This window comes from Lynx rufus, unplaced genomic scaffold (genome assembly GCF_022079265.1).
Source record: "Lynx rufus isolate CCGP_SWC_20201006 ecotype Redwood Valley unplaced genomic scaffold, mLynRuf1.p SCAF_5, whole genome shotgun sequence".
NCBI classification, from domain to species: domain Eukaryota; kingdom Metazoa; phylum Chordata; class Mammalia; order Carnivora; family Felidae; genus Lynx; species Lynx rufus.
Genome location: NW_025814867.1, coordinates 116,689,681 through 116,704,651, shown reverse-complemented (window position 1 = coordinate 116,704,651; position 14,971 = coordinate 116,689,681).

Below are 14,971 nucleotides of genomic sequence, written 5' to 3'. Positions count from 1 at the left end.
AAGTTCGAGTCCTACATGGGGTGAGCTCGAGCCCCACTTCAGGTGAGCGTGCTCTCTCTCTCTCTCTCTCTAATAATAATAATAATAATATCGTTATGTTTCCTTTTCTGCACCTCAACACTATATCTCCCTCCATCACTACCAAAAATATAGCAGATAAGGACAGAAAAACAACAGCCCCTAAAGATATTAATGCTAAATCATAACACCCCTCACAACAAAGTATTTTCCTGACTCTAATGAATAAGTAGAAAGATAAGGAACACTCCCAATCTGCTCGTGATCAGAGTCTAAGGTTAGCCTAATGTAAATTCATGTGTATGTTAATTCTATATGTCATATAATAATCAGCATGGTAGGCCAAGTTTGAGTCTTGGACTTTTAACTAAAGCAATTACAGTAAAGCAATTACTGTAAGATGATTTCATTTTTTCGACATTAAATTTTCAGGAAATTGAACTGTGATACAGAAAGCCACAAAAAGGATAAATCAATGTATTGAATAAAAATAAAGGGGTAGCTTGCATTTATAATAATTGTTTTAAGAATTCTAACTTGTTCAGATCTAGCAGTTCTGTAGCCGTCAACAGGTATGAATATACTTCAGTTCACGACAGCTCTTAGACCCAAGTTCTCTGAAAAGTAATTTGCTTATAAGGAAATATTTGTGGAGACAGAGCGTCCTGAGGCCAAGGACAATGAGAGAGGAGCAGTGAGGCGAGGAAGGACGGCAAACTCCAGCCTTCTTCATTTTCACATGATGGTGGCAGCAAAAACTAAGAGGCAGCAGCCATCATTAGTGGAGGTTAAACTACACTTAGTGGTGGAGAGAAGAGGAATGGTAAACGCGTAAACATGTATTTAATGAGTCTTCTGTGATCAAGACCCTATTTCAGAACCCTTAAAGCACTTCCAACCTAGGGTTCTGAAGAATAGACGTTAAATAACACTGATCTAGACCCATTCCTTTATTCTATAAAGACCCTTAACCATCATGGAAAAATAATTCTCCAGGCAGCAAAGCCACTTAGTGGCTGAATTAGCACTAAAAACTGGGTCTCTTGGTCCCCATATTTTACCTGCTACACCATAATGCTTCAGAGAATAGTTTTCTTAATGTGTTTACAAAATTGAGTGAATTTTGTGAAACTGGGTATTTCAACATTCTGTTGCTAAATAACTTTTAAATGCTAGTATGTTTTGCTAACCATGGTGTTAAACTGATCTGGAGCAAAAGAAGCAGAAAAGCCACATAATGAAAAATGTTACTCTTCTAGACAATGCTTATTAACTGGAGATAGCATTCTTTACTTTAAATTGCACGTAGACTTTTATGGTGGGTTTTATTTGCCGTTCTTTTTCCAGCTTCTTAAGGTGTAAGGTTAGGTTGTGTATCTGAGATCTTTCCTCCTTCTTTAGGGAGGCCTGGATTGCTATATACTTTCCTCTTATGACCACCTTTGCTGTGTCCCAGAGGTTTGGGGTTGTGGTGTTATCATTTTCATTGACTTCCATATACTTTTTAATTTCCTCTTTAACTGCTTGGTTAGCCCATTCATTCTTTAGTAGGATATTGTTCGGTCTCCAAGTATTTGTTACTTTTCCAAATTTTTTCTTGTGGTTGATTTCGAGTTTCATAGTGTTGTGGTCTAAAAATATGCACAGTATGATATCGATCTTTTTGTACTTACTTAGGGCTGATTTGTGTCCCAGTATGTAGTCTGTTCTGGAGAACGTTCCATGTGCACTGGAGAAGAATGTATATTCCGCTGCTTTAGGATGAAATGTTCTGAATATATCTGTTAAGTCCATCTGGTCCAGTATGTCATTCAAAGCCATTGTATCCTTATTGATTTTTTGATTAGATGATCTGTCCGTTGTTGTGAGTGGGGTGTTGAAGTCTCCTACTATTATGGTATTACTATCGATGAGTTTCTTTATGTTTGTCATTAATTGATTTATATACTTGGGTGCTTTCACATTTGGTGCATTTGGCACATAAATGTTTACAATTGTTAGGTCTTCTTGGTGGATAGACCCCTTGATTATGATATAATGCTCTTCTGCATCTCTTGATACAGTCTTTATTTTGAAGTCTAGATTGTCTGATATAAGCATGGCTACTCCAGCTTTCTTTTGTTGACCATTAGCATGCTAGATGGTTCTCCACCCCTTATTTTCAATCTGAAGGTGTCTTTAGGTCTAAAGTGGGTCTCTTGTAAACAGCATATAGATGGATCTTGTTTTCTTACCCATTCTGTCTTTTCTTACCCTATGTCTTTTGATTCGAGCATTGAGTCCATTGACGTTTAGAATGAGTACTGAAAGATATGAATATATTGTCATTCTGATGCTTGTAGAGTTGGAGTTTTTGGTGGTGGTTTCTGGTCCTTTCTAATCTTTGTTGCTTTTGGTATTTATTTATTTATTTATTTCTCTCTCTCTCCCTCTCTCTCTCTCTACACACACACACACACACACACACACACACACACACAGTTGTTTTTTTTTTTTTAATCTTTTCTCCCCTCAGTCCCCCTTAAAATTTCTTGCAGGGCTGGTTTAGTGGTCACAAACTCCTTTAATTTTTGTTTGTCTGGGAAACTTTTGATCTCTCCTTCTATTTTGCTGCATATTTTTCAGATTCAGCACACTGACTATATCCTGCACTCCTTTCTTGGCCTGCCAAGTTTCTGTGGATAGGTCTGCTGCAAACCTGATCTGTCTTCCCTTGTAGGTTAGGGACTTTTTTTTCCCTTGCTGCTTTCATGATTTTCTCCTTGCCTGAGTATTTTTTGAATTTGACTATGATATGCCTTGTTGATGGTTGGTTTTTGTTGAATCTAATGGGGGTCGTCTGTGCTTCCTGGATTTTGGTGTCTGTCTTTTCCCAGGTTAGGAAAGTTTTCCAATATGACTTGCTCACATAACCCTTCTACCCCTATTTCTCTCTCTTCTTCTTCTGGACCACTATGATTCTGATGTTGTTCTTTTTAATGAGTCACTGATTTCTCTAATTCTTAAATCTTGCTCTTTTGTGTTAATCTCCCTCTTTTTTTCTGCTTCATTTTTCTCTAAAGTTTGTCTTTTATATCGCTGATTCTCTGTTCTGCCTCATGCATCCTTGCCGCTGCTGCATCCATCCGTGATTACAGCTCAGTTATAGCATTTTTAATTTCATTCTGGCTATTTTTTACTTCTTTTATCTCTGCATAAAGGGATTCTAATCTATTTTTGACTCCAGCTAGTATTCTTATTATTGAGATACTAAATTCTGGTTCAGACATCTTGCTTGTATCTGTGTTGGTTAAATCCCTGGCACTGTCTTTGTGCTCTTTCTTTTGGGGTAAATTCCTTCATTTTATCATTTTGAAGAGAGAAAAGGAATTAATTGTGTAGAAAAATGGACATTTAAAACAAATTAAAATTTAAAAATTATTAAAATTAAAAATTAAACACACACACACACACACACAAATCGAATAGGTGATGCTAGATCCTAGGTTGTTTTGGTCTGGGTGTTGAAAGTGATTTGACAGATTAGAGAAGAAAAGGGGGGAGGGGATCGTTTGAGAATTTGAAAAAATGAATACACTGAAGTAGACTAAAATGAGATGATGGGGGTTAAATATAATTTGAAAAAATATACACAAAAGTAAAGAATATAGTAGAAAAAATTAAAGAAAAATATTTTTAATAAAAATTAAAAATAGGTATGATTTTTTTGTTTTCTGTATTTAAGAAAAAAGAAAAGAAATGAAAAAGAGAAAAAAGAAATCATTTGAAAATTTGAAAAAGTGAATACACTGTAGTAGACTAAAATAAAACGATGGAAGTAAGATAGAATTTGAAAAATTCACATAAAATCAAAAAACGTAATAAAAATTAAATGAAAATATTTTTAATAGAAATTGAAAGTAAAAATGAAGGTTTTCTCTTTCTGCATTCAAGAAAAAGAAAAGAAACGAAAAAAGAAAAAAGGAAAAAGAAAGAAAAAAAGCAAATTGTTTGAAAATTTGAAAAGGTGACTACACTGGAGTAGACTAAAATAAAATGATGGAAGTAAAGTAGAATCTGAAAAAATTTACACAAATTAAAAAATACAGTAATAAAAATTAAAGAAAGATATTTTTAATAAAAATTGAAAATAAAAATGAATTTTTCCTTTTTCTGTATTCAAGAAAAAGAATTGTAAAAGAGAAAAAGGAAAAAGAAACAAAAGAAAGAAAATTGAATAGGTGAACCTACTAACAGATTGAAGTAGGACTGAAATTGCTTCATTTTCCCTTAGAAGTCAGTCTAGGTAGCTCTTTATAGTCCATAAATTAAGCCGGCAGTAAGACTTATATTCTTGAAGAGCAAAGTTGGCCCAGTTGGGTGGGGCTCAGTGTAACAGCTCCACTCTCCACTAGATGGCGCTGCTAGCCTACTGGGGTGGATCATTGCCGCGCTCATAGGTGCGAATGCGCATGCGCGGGAGTGGTGAAAATGGCACCACCCAGCTACCCAGTCTGTTCTCCTGGATCAGCAATCACGCACCTGTCCGCCGTCTTCAGCTCTCATCCACTCCCCACTTTTTCACTCTCCGTGACCAGGCCCCAGGCAGTACCTCTCTCCCAAGTTCTGTCTCAGATGCAGCCATTTTTCCCCAGCCCCCTACTTCCAAAGGACTCGGACTTGACCCACTCCGCCCCTCTGTGGGAGTGTCTCACCGAGCAATGGCCGAATGAGCAATGGCCGAGTATCGGCTGCACCCAGGAACACCCACTGGACCCTGGTGCTGCCAGTGCCCCGATACTGCAGCCAGCCCATCCCAGAAAATGTTCGCAAGACAGTGTAGCAGCGGTGTTTCAGGAATTATGGAAAATCACAACACACATCTGGCACCAGGCTTCACCCTTAACAACTTTGCCCCAGCACCAGCAAATGTGGCCGCCTTCTGGGGTCTCCTGGGACCAGGTGGCTCCAACAGTCTCTACCAAATGTCCTTCCAGCAGTGTAACTGCTTTTCCTCGTGTGGCCCGAGAACCTCCCAGACCCCACTCTGTTCCTGGGGATTTGGCCTTCCCACCAGAGCACCGCCAGGTATCCAGTGGCGGAGTTGCAGCCTTTGAGCTCCCCTTGTTTACAGTCTTAATGGAATTTAAACCCTCTCCTTTCTCCTTTCTCCCTTTTTAGTTTAGTCCCTGCAGCTGTTTCCAATTTTCTGCTTTCTCTCCAGCTGTTTTTGGGGAGGGGTGCTTTTCCGGTATTCTACCTCCCACCCCAGTCTCTATCCTCTCTCCACCCGCAAAAGTGGTTCCCTACCTTTCATGGCTTCTTGCTCCCCAAGTTCAGGTCTCCGCACCACGTACCTGCTGAATTCTGTGGTTCAGGTTGTGCAGATTGTTGTGTTAATCCTCCAATCAGTTTTCTAGGTGTGTAGGATGGTTTAGTGTTGGTCTGGCTGTATTTCATGGACACAAGACACACAAAAAGCTCCCATGCCGTTCTGCCATCTTGGCTCCTCCCTAAGGTTTATTTATTTTTAAGGGAGAGAGAGAGACAGAGCATGAGCAGGGGAGGAGCAGAGAGAGACAGAGGGAGACACAGAATCCAAAGCAGCCTCCAGGCTCCGAGTTGTCAGAGTCTGATGCGAGGTTCAAACCCACAAACGTCAAGATCATGACCTGAGCCAAAATTGGATGCTTAACCAGCTGAGCCACCCAAGCGCCCCTTTATTATTATTATTATACATCACCTGTCTCTAACATTTCAGAGATAGAACCTTTGCTGTATTAAATGTGGTATAATCCTTTTTTCACTAATTTGACCCATTTCAACTTGGTTTTAATGACTAAATAATAACTTTCTGGGCAAGGAATGATGATAAGAAGGAGTAGTCCCTGGAGAAGAAATAACCCAAGCAAGGTACGAAATTATGGATGTGGTGAATTAGAGTGACGACTCATGGAAATCTTGGAAGACTCATACAATGGTCCCAGTAAAAGATAATCTGTAGAGAACAGTGACAGGTGGGTAGCTCAGAGAGATTCAAGAAATTTCTGGTTAAAGCACCTACCTGACTTAGGCATGAACTGGATGTAGGTAGTGAGAGAAAATGAAGAACTATTGAGCATGACATCAAATTTCTAGCATGAGAAGCTGAGTGGCTAGTGATGCTTTAACTGAAGTTTAAAAAGACTAGAAGAGAAGCAGATTTGGATATATTTGGGCTATAGTTCTTGAGTGAATCCACATATGTTTGCTTGTCTCAGCTGAAGATATAGATTTGAAGATCCTTAGCATGTTGATGGCTTTAGAAGGCAGACTTCTAAGATGGCCCCCAATGATTCTTATCTTCTGGAATTCATATCCTGTGTAATCCTTCCCCTTGACAATGAGATGGACCAAGGATTTGCTCCTCACCACTAACATATTGCAAAGGTGATAGGATGACACTTCCATAATTAGGTTAGAAAAATTTTGACTTCCACTTGGCTAGCAGATTCCTTCTCTTGTTGACTTTGATGAAGCAGGCTGCCATGTTGGAAAAGCCCACATGGCACAAACTGAGGACAGCCTCCAGCCAACAGCTGGTGAGGAACCGAGGCCCTTTGTCCAATAACTCTTAAAGAACTGAATCCTGCCAGCAACCATGTGTCTGAGCTTCAAAGAGGATTCTTCCCCAGTAAGCATCAGGTGAGACCTCCCACCCTGGCTGACACCTTGGTTACATTCTTATAGAAGACATTAAAGCCAACCACCCAACTAAACTGCAGCCAGGTTTCTGACCCACAAAATCTGTGAGATAATACATGTGGTATGCTATTTTAAGCCACTAAGTTCTGAGGTAATTTGTTTCATAGCAATAGATAACTAACACAATGGTAGTTAGAATCATGGGAGTAAATAAGATTTAAAATAAAAAGAGTCATCCAAGGCAAATCTTTGATGGAAGTCAAGAATACCTTTGGGCTCCTGCCCTCTCTGTGTTGCCATTTCTGGGTCTCCAGATTCTCAGTTCTTTTATCTGTCATCTCTGTCCTTGTTAAAAAGAAAATCAATTTGGCAAATTTATTCCCAATAAAGTTTTGGGAATTACGTTCATCATAACATGCTAATTGGGCATGTAAAATATTTGTACTCTGAGAGAGAAACCAAGGAGAAATACTCTAATGTCAAAATATCAGCACTGATATTTATGAACTTCACTGTGCCCACACAGCCCCTTAAGTCACTCCACATGGGTGACTGCCCGTTGTTACTGACTTTAAATATGAACTTTTATCTGCCCATGGAAATATGTAAATGTAATTCTTACTTGATTCCAGATTTAATATTGTGGTTTAAGATTCTCAAGGGTGAGCAGAGTTTAAATCATATCAAAACAAGGCCTTGAGTAAAATACTCGTGTGAAGTATCTTTTACTTTCAAGATTGATTTAGTAACTCAATGTTGACACTGCCCAAATCTTCATAGTAATATCAAGTGGCTTCTGCATTCTATCCAAAGGTACGATGGCACCAATGAAATCAGGAGAGCAAATGCTTTTCTTTCTGATAAATTTTATTTGGCTGCCTCACGTGTTTAATTATGATTCTTAGTTGGAATATCATATAGTATATATTTTTTTCATGTTATACATTTGGAGGCAGAGTTTCCTGGAGATCTTTATTTCTCTGGAAGTAGATCAAAACATATTTCAATATTATGACTGTGTTTAGGGGAATAGAAGCCTCAGAAAAGGTTCTGAATTTAAAAAGTGAGTGAAACCGTGGTCTTTCCACCAATGCTAGCCCTTTAGCAATGACACACACCAAGAAACTATGGATACATGTAATATATATTTGATTATCTGCTAAATGACTAGGCAGTAAAAGGAAATTAAAAGGAAAATCCAAATTGCTTAAAGGGAGAAGATGTTATGCATTAATAATTTCTCTATCAAGGTATTGTTAAGAATTTGCCACAGTTTTGTAAATAAAAATATAAAATATTAGAGTACAAACTGTAGAGTTTTTAAAAACATCATTCACAATATTCATGACTTTTCTACCAGAGGCCCAAATATTCATGAATGTCGCATCATTATGCTTCCTTGAAAGTACCTACCAATGAAAAAATCCCTAACAGCCTTTCAGGTTTATCTCTTGGGCCTTCAAAATTTGGATTTTTTAGTTACTGAACCACACAGGTTGTGATTCATAGTCTGAGAAGGCGTTCTAGGCTTTTGTGTTCTAGGATGTCTTCTACGTGATTTTGTGTGAAGGATCACAGGTTATTAGAATTTTTGAATGCAACTCTTTCTAATTCAGAAATTGACGTGTCAGTGCCGGAGAGAACAAACACACGGGAAGTGTGAGAGGGTTACACCTATATAGATATTCACACCACTGTGAACTGATTTTATGGCTCTTGAGTCTTCTCAACAAATCAGGGACCAATGAAAAACGTCAGAGTGTGGAGAAAGAGTAAAGATGTCATGAGGAAAATATTGCTGGGGAAAGCTATTTTCACTCACCCTAATGGAAGGATGTCTTTCTCCTCATCTCAAAGGGGTGACATGTTTCAAGAGGACCACTCTGACGACTTTGAAATGTGTTCTCTGGAATTGAGCAACACAGAGGACAGGGGACAAATCATGCCTGAGACAGTTAAACAGAGAGTGGGTAGGTTTAACTCCTTGACAATCTAGGGGTGGGGACAGTGTCTAACAGATACCTGCAGACGGAATCAGGAGATGGATGCTATGTGACCGATGAGCTGCTCTCTCCATATACATCCATGGAGCCCATCACCATATTCAGATGGTTAAGAGGCAAACCATTTATATTTCACGTTCAGCTTCCTTGAGACCAAACACCCAAGAAAAACTCATTGTATACTCTTCATTATCAAAAGTAAGTGTCACACGTACCACCATGAACACTGTTTTCCTAAGACTACTCTCTAAAAAAAATAAATTCTCCTTAACTGTGGGATCTATAAGTAATAAGGAAGAGATGTCCAAAGAAGTGAAATAGAAGCAAAGGTGCCTAGAGTCCAGCTTGTTTACCAAAATTTGCATTGCGCGTGCTCTTAGATGATGAGTGGAAAAAATATATTAGCATATGTATGAGTTTCCTATGGCTGCTGTAATAAATGACCACAACCTTGCTGGCTAAAAATAATAGTTCCTTGGTTTGTGGCTACATCACCCTGCCTTCATTGTTACATTGCATCATTCTCTTGTATTTGTGTAAAAATCTCTATTGGACTCCCTCTCATAAAGATACATGTGATTGCATTTAGGGCCTATCTTGATAATCTAAAATAATCTCCCCATCTCAATACCTTTAATTTCATCACATGTACATGTACAAAGACTTTTTTTTTTTTCCCAACATAAAGTAATATTCACAGGTTCCAGTGGCTTATTGGGGGGCATTATTTTTGAGCCTATGACAACACATAAACAACAATATATGTTATATAACATGCAGAATAAGATTTGGCATATATTCCCATACTTTATTTTATTTTTTAGTTTATTTATTTATTTTGAGAGGGAGAGCAAGCAAGGGAAGGGCAGAGAGAGAGAGAGAGAGAGGTAATCCCAAGCAGGCTCCACACTCTCAGTGCAGAGCCCAGCACGGGGCTCCATCGTGTGAACCACAAGATCATGACCTGAACCAAAATCAAGAGTTCAAGAGTTGGAAGCTTAACTGACTGAGCCAACCAGGGGCCCCTAGGCTCCCATACTTTAGATAACAACCTGGCATTCAAAATTCAGAAACCACATTGGATTTCAATGACATCTTTGTTAATGTGATTCTCACATCATTGCTATAAGTACAATTTTTTAGGTCTCAGCAGTGAAAATAAAGTAGATTTCTGGAAGTGAAAACGTGTTGGTGAAATGGTCTGTGTAAACGTGGGGCCAAATTATTGTAAAATTCCATTACTCACAAATGCCTCCACTAAGAGTTCTACATAAGAAAAATAAATTTATTGCTATCCCTTTAGGATAGTAAAATCTAAAATAGCTCAGCGCAAGCCTGAGCTCACCACAGAATTTTAGCGCTAGACAGGATCTCAGCCCATCATCCTTACTTTTTAGATAAGAAAAGTGAGACTCAGCCAAACGCCTACTCTTAGTTCCCAGAGCTCCTAAGTGGCAGAGATCAGAACTAACATTTCCTCACTCCTGGTCCGTGCTCTTCCCTTCGAGCTATGCAACTCTCCTCTCTGGTCATTTACTGAAATAAAAAAAAAGCCAGTTTTTACCTTTTCAGGTACCTTCAATCCTTAAAATTAGAGCACATTAATTAAAATTTGTCTTTTTTCTAGATTTAATGACATAAATATTCCTACTGACCCCCTAGCAATGAAAGTCTGATTTGAAGGGGCGCCTAGGTGGCTCACTTGGTTAAGCATCTGACCTCGGCTCAGGTCATGATCTCCCGTTCTTGAGTTTGAGCCCCATGTAGGGCTCTGTGCTGACAGCTCAGAGCCTGGAGCTTGCTTCCAAATCCGTGACCCCCTCTCTCTCTGCGCCTCTACTGCTCATACTCTCTCTCTCAAAAAAATAAATGTTAAAAAATTAAAAAAAAAAAAGAAAGTCTGATTTGTGAACGAGAGAATTTAGAAGGACAGCGCTCATTAGTCAACTGCTATTAGGTTAATTCACTGGAATTGGTTTAGTTAAGATTTAATATAAACAAAAGGAGATAAAACCTGCAAATGCACTCAATCCAAAAACATCTACACGAAGCCGTGAGCAGGACTTAATTTGTAACAGCTGGGGAGGTTTCCGACTACAAATTAATTTAAAGATGCAGAAATATTCTCTCTCAAACCAAGCAATTTGGTTTGTGGTTTTCTAAAAACTCACTTTCTACATATCTATTAATTCTCATGAAGAGAGGCTTGATAAAAGGGCACAATGTCAAGCTGATACCCCTTGTAAAGTTTACCAGGCAAGTTTAGCAAGGAGACAGTTGATTACATGACCTGCCCCTGTGCCTCTAACCGATGCCAGGATGCCACAAATCCAGCTTTAAAAACCTGAGTGGGTAGGTGATTTTGAACCGATGGTGTAGTTGTCCATAACATAAAACACAGGTAACATGACAACGTGGTCCAAATTTTTTCTGAGCATTACATATCATGTTTAGATAGTTAGAACTCCCTGCAACTGTTGATTCATGGCAATATAAATTATTCTCTTTACATGAACTCAAGTCACGTAAACTCTAGCTTCCAGGAACCAGAGCATGCTTGCTTTCGGAGAGATGTGAATTTCACCTCATTCCCTGAAAATTGAAAAATCAAATAACAAACAACCCTACTGTTTGCAATCAATACTGAGTTCAGTAACTCCTTGAGATTGCTTGACTCCAGTGTGAGTTGAAGTCTTGGGAGTATTAAGGACTTGAAATCTTTTTTTTTGCTATCAACTCCAAACCCAAGGTGAGCTGCAGTAGGGAGTAGCCTTTATTATGGGGGTCTGAAGAGGTTCTCTGGTTTGTTTTATTTATCTTAAAGCCAAAAGCCAATTCAAGGATGATGAATGGTGTCAGTTTGACAGCACTGAAGACTGAAATTCTTCATTTCTTCTAAGGTTTAGGAGGGCAATGACTGCTATTTCTTTTACAGTTTACCGGGTGAAGTGCATTAACTCTTACCTGGATAAGCTGATTCTAAAAACGTGGTATTAGGATCATGATCTATTCTGATAATCCTTTTCTCTTGATAGAAAGGTAGATGTAAGTGTGAGGGTAGATGTATAAAAAGAGATGCTTTTTACTTTTTAAGAGATTTTTTTTTTTCAGTTGGAATTGAATAAAGCCTTCTGATTGAATTTATTCAGGTCAGCACAGTGATTGAAGGATAGAGCTGGTGTGAACCTGACCCCAACAATGACTGTTCCATGGGCCCAATCTCAGATGGGGTTCAGATTTATTGACCTGGATTTTTCCAGATTGAAAGAAAGTCTTGGGGAAAATTTAACCTTACATAGTCTACCTTTCTACTTTAACCGAAACTTACCCCGCTCTTCGTTTGGCACCAATAATGGTGAGGGGGGGAATGGATATTTCTTTGTTTCTGAGGGACTTTTGTGAAACAAGTGGAGAAACAGCTATGTTCAGCTGGTTATTACCATCCAGGTAATGATGACTTCTGGTTGCTAATGTACAATCTAGTTTCAAATGAGAATCCTTTTGTCTGAAACAATTTGTTTTTCACTTATTTTTTCCCCTAAGTAACTAGTTCATAGTATTTGAATATATTCATTGAAATAACTATAGAAACTCAATAAAAGGATGGAAGACATTATCTCATTTCTTGTGCATTCTTTTCTTCAACTTTTTAAACATGATATATATTTTAGAAGAAGGTTATTAATAGAGACTGGAGCTGGGTTTATATGAATAATAGTAAAAAAAAGTTTGAAGAACCATTATAACAATAAAATTTTGCTGAAATAACTTTTACAGTGAATCATTTTTTAAAAAAATTTTTGAAGGTTTATTCATTTTTCAGAGAAAGAGAGAGATAGAGCGTGAGTGGGGGAGGGACAGACAGAGAGGGAGACACAGAATCCGAGACAGGCTCCAGGCTCTGAGCTGTCAGCACAGAGCCCGACGCGGGCCCCGAACTCATGGACGGCGAGATCATGACCTGAGCTGAAGTCGGATGCTTAACTGACTGAGCCACCCAGGTGCCCCAATAGTGAATCATTTTTAAAACATAATTAGCTGTTAGATAATATGGCATGGACTCCAAATACTTGGAGTTCAGATAAGGAAGAAATTAAATGAAGTATACAGTTTTCGAACTGTGAACTAGAATTTGGAAAAAAAAAAAGTATATTTAAAAAATAGGTTTGGAGGAGGACATTGCCAATCAAAAAGACGATGCTATCAGATGGTACGAGAATGGATTATATTGTTGAAACAATGAAGATTTCTCATTTCTCTAGTGGATGAAGCACACTTTGAAATGACTTTAACGAAGATTGTTGTTCCCTTCACTTTTAAGGGAAAACTTTTAAGAAGTGAAAATCTGAGTGATTGTTAAGATAATTTCAACTCTGTCAAAAAATAAAGCAAATTACAGCAAACCAAGTTGGAAGGGAGGGAAAAAAAAGACAAAACACAATTCCTTCTCTTAAAGGATTGAATTTTTGTGTTAAGATTTGCTGCCCACGGGCTTGACAGATTTTTAAAAATCTCTTTCTTGATTTAAAATGATGAAAACTGAGTGAGAAATGTTCTTGAATTCATTAGACTAATGTAACACTTCATAGTTTACAAGTATAATCACTCACATTACTATTTTATCTTAGACTGGAGAGAGAATAAATAGACGGTTCTAGTATCACCACTTTCCAGCTATGGGACTTTGGCCTTTCATTTTTCTATTTTGAACATCTTTTGAAGTTTAGTTTTATTTTCTGTTAAATGAAAATAATGATACTTATCACATAGAGTTGTCATAAATCCCTTAAAAACATAGTGCTTAGTACAGAGTTGGCACTCAAACCTAAGTCCCCTGTGCACACTGAGCATGGCCACCATCTAAATGATGACAAATCTAGAAAAAGTCAAGTTACATCAGAAAATGAAGACAGAGATAGCAGTAGTCTTCAGATTTATCATCTTGTGATTTTCCTGCTGTATTGTATGGCTTCAAATACAAATAATTTTTCATATCCTATCAATAGATGCGAGAGTCTTTTTCTTAATTTTTTTTTAATGTTTTACTTATTCTTGAGAGAGAGAGACAGCCAGATTGTGAGCCGGGGAGGGGCAGAGCAGAGGAAGTCACAGAATCTGAAGCAGGCTCCAGGCTCTGAGCTGTCAGCACAGAGCCCCATGCGGGGCTAGAACTCACAAGCTGTGAGATCATGACCTGAGCCACAGTCAGTCGCTCAAGCAACTGAGCCATTCAGGTACCCCAATGTGAGGAGTCTTTAGATACATTTTTATCTATATCTAACAAAGCCAAAATCACTTATATATTTAAGCTCTATGTGTGTCACCATTAGGCGTCATAAACTATGCATCCATGGGGTATGTGTTGGGGTGCTATTGTTATTCAAAAGTAAAGATTAAACTTGGAGCACCTTAAAGATGGGGGAAGGGCAATATTTTATATTAAAACAAGTAACCACATATAAGCTATATATAATGAGGTAGACTTTCCATTTTTTAATATAAAACAAAAAATGTGCTTCCATAAGTTGGTTTTACCTCATACCCCAGTCCCTCGTTTACATGATCATGTTTTCTGCCAGGCTTGATACTTTGAAAGGAAGGTTTGATGAGCAATGAGATACCATGTCAAAGATCACAAAAGCAATTGTGCTCACAGAAATCTACACTTCCAGAATATAGGCTAGTGATTGGTATGCTCTGTAATCCTCTCCTTATACTGTAATTTCTATATACTCTTATTACCTACTCTTTCCTATTTCTCCTTCCCCTCCATTTTGGATGAAGGAGTACTAAGTATAGCATGGTCAAAGGCAATCTAAGGAGGGAACCCAGAGGAAAACAAACCCAACACTTAAAATACATAGTGGTTTCTCTATTCTAAAGGACATGATTTGACTTGAGATAAAATTAAAATTCTTAATTATATGAAATGCTCTCGTATCAGTGGCATGTGTGCTGAATAGATTTTAAACCCAATCTGCTATAGTGCTCTTTGCGGTGCTGGAGCTAGAGGTGTGTAAACTCATTTCGGCTTTACATAGCTGGATCCCTGTCGGACTGTGCCAGTAGGGGGTGCTAGAGGGAGATCGGAGAGCCAGAGGATGAAAAAAGTCTTGCTGCTTTGTGTCTGCTTCCTGTTCTTGTCCCAGTGGACCCTCCCACATACCTTCTCCCTGCCAGTGACACTTGTTCAGTAAGCACAGTTAATTCCTATTTGCGGTTTTTCCAACATTCCCACTGTCTTGCTTTAAATCACTGATTTAGGCATTGTTTCTTTTAAAATCATT